Here is a 6,000-nt window from a genome sequence, read left to right on the forward strand (position 1 = left end):
AGCCCCAGGCACTCCGGAGGACACTCTTTCTTCCTGCTCCCGTCAGCTCCTGTCATTTCATTGTGGGACTGGTCTCTGGCACGTCAGCACTTGGGGGATAGAGGAGAGCGCTAATCTACAACTGCAGTCCATTCCATCAGCACACTGACAAAGCTTTTAAAGGATTTAACACACTGAGTCTCTCTCTCTCTCTCTCTAACGTTCCATTCGCTCTCACGCTTGAAAGGAACTCGGCACCACGCTCATCTCTGCTCCACCAACAACATCGCTTCTGAGGGAAAAAGTTTCGTTTCGACAATTATTTTCTCCATTGGAAAAGGAAAAGAATTCTCTCTTCCTCTCCCTCGTTCCCTTTCTCGCTCCCTTTCTCTCTGTATCTTTTACTCTGCCCTTTCTTTCTACCTGTCTCTCTCTCTCTTCCTCTCTCTCTCCCTTCCCCTCATTCCCTCTCTCTCTCTCAGTCTCTCTCTCTCTTTCATTCAGTTCCTTCAGTCAATTTCTATCTGTCATTCTATTTTTCCACATCGTCCTCTATCTTTCTGTATTTCTCTCTCTATCTCTTCAACTCATTCTTCCTGTCAGCCTGACCCTCTCATTCTGTCGACAGTCCGTCTTTCACACCCTCTCTGTCACCCTCTCTGTTTCTTTCTTTCTCTCTCTGCCTCCCTTCTTCTCTACCTCTGTCTCCTCTTTCTCTCTTTCCATCCCTTTCCCCTCTCACCTTCTCTCTCTCTCCCTCTCACTCTACCTTGCTTCTCTCTCCTACTCTCTCCCTCGTTCCCTGGCTCTCTCCCCCTCTCCACTTTCCCGCTCTCCTCCTCTCTCTCTCCCCTCCCTTTTCCTCTCTCTCTCTCTCTCTCCCTTACTCGCTCCCATTTTCTCAATCTCTCTGACTCTTTCACTCTCCCGCTCTTCCCACTCGCTACCTCTCCTTTCTTCCCCCCCCCTCTCTCTCCCCTCTCACTCCACTTTCCCGCTCTCCTCCTCTCTCCCCTCCCTTTGCCTCTCTCTCTCTCTCTCTCTCTTGCTCTCCCTCTCGCTCCCTCTTTGTCGATCTCTCTCCCTCTCACTCTCCTTCCTTTCCCTCTCTTTCCCTCTCTCCCAATCTCTCCCTCACTCCCAAACTCTCTTTCTCTCTCCTTCCCGCCCTCGATCTCTCTGTCTTTCCCCACTCTGCCAGTATTCTCTGGGATTCTCCGTGCTCTGCCTTCCTGGATGGGGATTGCTGGGATCAGCGTTGATTTAAATTGCCCCATTCCTGGAGAGTTGACATCAGGAGTCAGCGGCTCAGGGTGACGGACCCGGCGGAGCAGGATCTTGGCTGCGTCTGAGGACCAACACTCTCGCCATCCGACGGCGTTCCCCGCGTGAGTGGCCGCCATTTTAAGCTTGCGTCTATGCAGTTGCGACGCCCGGACAGTTTCGCGTTTTGTCGGCGAGAACGGATTTCGGTTCGACGCCACTGGGAACTGCCCTCTCGTCCAAAAAAATCCCAACTTTCAGCTGGGATCTGGGAAGGTTACCGGGACACGAGAGATCCCCCCTCCACACCCCACCCTCCGTGGGGATCCTGCTAGAGGCTGGTGAAATTAATATCCTTTTGTAACTGATTTGCTTGGTGGGGAATCTAAATATACTCAGCCGGTTCCCAGCCGGAGTTCCCCTCATCCCGGGATTCTCTCTACCCTCCCTCTCTGCTCAGCGCGAGGACGGCAGGAATCACCATGGGTCTCCAGCAATGGAGAGCAGACGTGAGGGCCAGCCGGCAGGGGTGGGGTGAGGTGGGAGGGCCAGGAGGTCATTGGGGCCTACGTGGCCGCGGACAGGGCAGGAGCCTGGCACTGTGGTAAGGCCAGGATGGCACAGCTAAGGGGCGGAGCTCGGAAGAGTGGGCCAAGAAGAGGGTTGGAGTTGGCGGGGGGGGGGGGGGGCATGAAGGGGTGGCATTTGGTGGCCCCATAGTGGGCTATCACTCACTGGGCAACGATGTGGGGGGGGGGTCCCAGCAGGTTTCCTGGAGGAATGGTGCAGCCTGAACCGGGATTCACACTGACAGTGGAGGAAGCAGCGAACACGGTGATGCATCCCCGTCTCTGAGAAACATATTGCTGGGGGGGCTGGAGAATCTCCCCGAGTGTGTCTGAGTATGAGTGTGTGAATGTGCATGTGAGTGTGTTTTTGTGAGTGTGTGTGAGTGAGTGTGTGTGTGTGACTGAGAGTGCGTGTGTTTGAGCATCTGTGTGTGTATAAGTGTGTGTGCATGAGTGTGTGTGTGTCAGTATGTGTAAGTGTGTGAATGTGTGAGTGTGTGTGTGTGTGAGTGTATGTGGTTGAGTGTGTGTGGCTGAGTGTGTGTGTGTGTGTGGCTGAGTGTGTGAATGAGAGAGTGTATGTGTGTGAGCGTCTGTGTGTGTGAGTGTGTGTGTGAGTGTGTGTGTGTGAGTGTGTGTGTGTGAGAATGAGAGAGTGTGTGTGTGTGTTTGAGCATCTGTGTGTGTGTGTGTGAGTGTGTGTGTGTGAATGAGAGTGCGGGAGTGTGAGTGTGTGTGTGTGAGTGTGTGTGTGTGAATGTGTGTGTGTGTGAATGAGAGAGTGTGTGTGTGTTTGAGCGCCTGTGTGTGTCAGTGTGAGTGTATGCATGTAAGTGTGTGTGCTCCTGTAAATGTGTGCGAATGTTTGTGAGTGTGTGTGTCTTAGTGAGTGTGCGACTGTGTGAGTTTATGTGTGTGTGATTCAGTGAGTGTGTGAGTCAGTGACTGAGCATCTGGGTGAGTGTGAGTATGTGAATGTGTGTGTGTGAGTGAGTGGGCGAGTGAGCAAGTGTGAGTGAGTGTGAGAGTGTATGTGAGTGCATGTGTAAATGTGAGTGTGTATTTGTTATTGCATATGTGTGTGGGAGTGCATGTGTGATTGAGGGAGTGTGTTTGAATGTGTGTGTGAGTGAGTGAGTGTGTGTGAGTGTGTGTGAGTGAGTGTATGTTTGAGTGCGTGAGTGAGTGAGTGTGAGAGTGAGTGAGTGTGTGTGAGTGTCTGTGTGAGTGAGTGTGTGTTTGAGTGCGTGAGTGAGTGAGTGTGAGAGTGAGTGAGTGTGTGTGAGTGTCTGTGTGTGAGTGAGTGTGTTTGAGTGAGTGTGTGAGTGAATGTGTGTGTGAGTGAGTGTGAGTGTGTGTGAGTGAGTGTGTGTGTGAGTGTGAGAGTGAGTGAGTGTGCATGTGAATGTGAGAGTGTGTGTGTGTGTGAGTGAGTGAGTTTGAGTGGGTGTGTGAGTGAGTGAGTGTGTGTGAGTGTGGGAGTGAGTGAGTGAGTGTGAGTGTGAGTGAGTGAGTGAGTGTGTGAGTGTGAGAATGTGTGTGAGTGTGAGAGTGAGTGAGTGTGAGAGTGTGTGAGAGTGTGTGTGAGTGTGAGTGAGCGTGTGTATGAGTGTGAGTGTGTGAGCGTGAGAGTGAGTGAATGTGTGTGTGAGTGTGAGAGTGAGTTAGTGTGCGAGTGTGAGAGTGAGTTTGTGAGAATGTGTGTGTGAGTGTGTGTGAGTGAGTGTGTGTTTCAGTGCGTGAGTGAATGTGTGTGTGTCTTAGTGAGCGTGCGACTGTGTGAGTTTATGTGTGTGTGATTCAGTGAGTGTGTGAGTCAGTGACTGAGCATCTGGGTGAGTGTGAGTATGTGAATGTGTGTGTGTGAGTGAGTGGGTGAGTGAGCAAGTGTGAGTGAGTGTGAGAGTGTATGTGAGTGCATGTGTAAATATGAGTGTGTATTTGTGATTGCAAATGTGTGTGTGGGAGTGTATGTGTGAGTGAGTGAGTGTGTGAATGCGTGTGTGAGTGAGTGAGTGTGTGTGAGTGGGTGTGTGTTTGAGTGCGTGAGTGAGTGAGTGTGAGAGTGAGTGAGTGTGAGCATGAGAGTGAGTGAATGTGTGTGTGAGTGTGAGAGTGAGTTAGTGTGCGAGTGTGAGAGTGAGTGAGTGTGTGTGAGTGTCTGTGTGTGAGTGAGGGAGTATGTGTGTGTGTGAGAGTGTGTGAGTGTGGGAGTGAGTCAGTGTGTGAGTGTGTGAGTGAGTGAGTGTGAGAGTGAGAATGTGTGTGAGTGTGAGAGTGTGAGAGTGTGTGAGTGTGTATGTGAGTGTGAGTGAGCGTGTGTGTGAGTGTGAGTGTGTGTGAGCATGAGAGTGAGTGAATGTGTGTGTGAGTGTGAGAGTGAGTTAGTGTGCGAGTGTGAGAGTGAGTTTGTGAGAGTGTGTGTGTGAGTGTGTGTGAGTGCGTGTGAGTGAGTGAGTGTGTGTGAGTGAGTGTCTGTTTCAGTGCGTGAGTGAGTGAGTGTGAGAGTGAGTGAGTGTGTGTGAGTGTTAGTGAGTGTGTGAGTGAGTGTTTTTGTGAGTGAGTGTGTGTGTGAATGTGAGAGTGAGTGAGTGAGTTTGAGTGTGAGTGAGTGTGTGAGTGAGTGTGTGTGTGTGAGTGAGTGAGTATGTGTGTGTGTGAGAGTAAGTGAGTGAGTTTGAGTGGGTGTATGAGTGAGTGAGTGTGTGTGAGTGTCTGTGAGTGAGTGTGTGAGTGTGAGTGTGAGTGTGAGTGAGGTAGTGTATGTGTGAGTGTGTGTGAGTGTGTGTGAGTGTGTGAGTGTGTGTGAGTGTCTGTGTGTGAGTGAGTGTGTTTGAGTGAGTGTGTGAGTGAGTGTGTGTGTGAGTGAGTGAGTGTGAGAGTGAGTGAGTGTGCGTGTGAATGTGAGAGTGTGTGTGTGTGTGAGAGAGTGAGTATGTGTGTGTGTGAGAGTGAGTGAGTGAGTTTGAGTGGGTGTGTGAGTGAGTGAGTGTGTGTGAGTGTGAGAATGAGTGTGAGAGTGAGTGAGTGTGAGAGTGTGTGAGTGTGTGTGTGTGAGTGTGTGTGTGTGAATGAGAGAGTGTGTGTGTGTGTTTGAGCATCTGTGTGTGTGTGTGTGAGTGTGTGTGTGTGAATGAGAGTGCGGGAGTGTGAGTGTGTGTGTGTGTGTGTGTGTGTGTGAATGAGAGAGTGCGTGTGTGTTTGAGCGTCTGTGTGTGTCAGTGTGAGTGTATGCATGTAAGTGTGTGTGCTCCTGTAAATGTGTGCGAATGTTTGTGAGTGTGTGTGTCTTAGTGAGTGTGCGACTGTGTGAGTTTATGTGTGTGTGATTCAGTGAGTGTGTGAGTCAGTGACTGAGCATCTGAGTGAGTGTGAGTATGTGAATGTGTGTGTGTGAGTGAGTGGGTGAGTGAGCAAGTGTGAGTGAGTGTGAGAGTGTATGTGAGTGCAAGTGTAAATGTGAGTGTGTATTTGTTATTGCATATGTGTGTGGGAGTGTATGTGTGATTGAGGGAGTGTGTTTGAATGTGTGTGTGAGTGAGTGAGTGTGTGTGAGTGTGTGTGAGTGAGTGTATGTTTGAGTGCGTGAGTGAGTGTGAGAGTGAGTGAGTGTGTGTGAGTGTCTGTGTGTGAGTGAGTGTGTGTTTGAGTGCGTGAGTGCGTGAGTGTGAGAGTGAGTGAGTGTGTGTGAGTGTCTGTGTGTGAGTGAGTGTGTTTGAGTGAGTGTGTGAGTGAGTGTGTGTGTGAGTGAGTGAGTGTGTGTGAGTGAGTGTGTGTGTGAGTGTGAGAGTGAGTGAGTGTGCGTGTGAATGTGAGAGTGTGTGTGTGTGTGAGTGAGTGAGTTTGAGTGGGTGTGTGAGTGAGTGAGTGTGTGTGAGTGTGGGAGTGAGTGTGAGTGAGTGAGTGAGTGAGTGTGTGAGTGTGAGAATGTGTGTGAGTGTGAGAGTGAGTGAGTGTGAGAGTGTGTGAGTGTGTGTGTGAGTGTGAGTGAGCGTGTGTATGAGTGTGAGTGTGTGAGTGTGAGAGTGAGTGAATGTGTGTGTGAGTGTGAGAGTGAGTTAGTGTGCGAGTGTGAGAGTGAGTTTGTGAGAGTGTGTGTGTGAGTGTGTGTGAGTGAGTGTGTGTTTCAGTGCGTGAGTGAATGTGTGTGTCTTAGTGAGCGTGCGACTGTGTGAGTTTATGTGTGTGT

At 50.4% G+C, this 6,000-nt stretch overlaps 1 protein-coding gene across 1 annotated transcript in view; it reads left to right on the top strand.

The window, feature by feature from the left end:
- The first annotated feature begins 1,252 nt into the window (after window positions 1–1,252).
- The window catches only part of LOC140398975 (metabotropic glutamate receptor 6-like), a 194,337-nt gene continuing 189,589 nt past the window's right edge, over window positions 1,253–6,000 (top strand). Inside the window, exon 1 of the mRNA XM_072487995.1 lies at window positions 1,253–1,367. The gene's annotated coding sequence lies outside the window, so the exon portion shown is untranslated. The remainder of the gene's footprint in view (window positions 1,368–6,000) is intronic.

This window comes from Scyliorhinus torazame, chromosome 22, assembly GCF_047496885.1.
Source record: "Scyliorhinus torazame isolate Kashiwa2021f chromosome 22, sScyTor2.1, whole genome shotgun sequence".
NCBI classification, from domain to species: domain Eukaryota; kingdom Metazoa; phylum Chordata; class Chondrichthyes; order Carcharhiniformes; family Scyliorhinidae; genus Scyliorhinus; species Scyliorhinus torazame.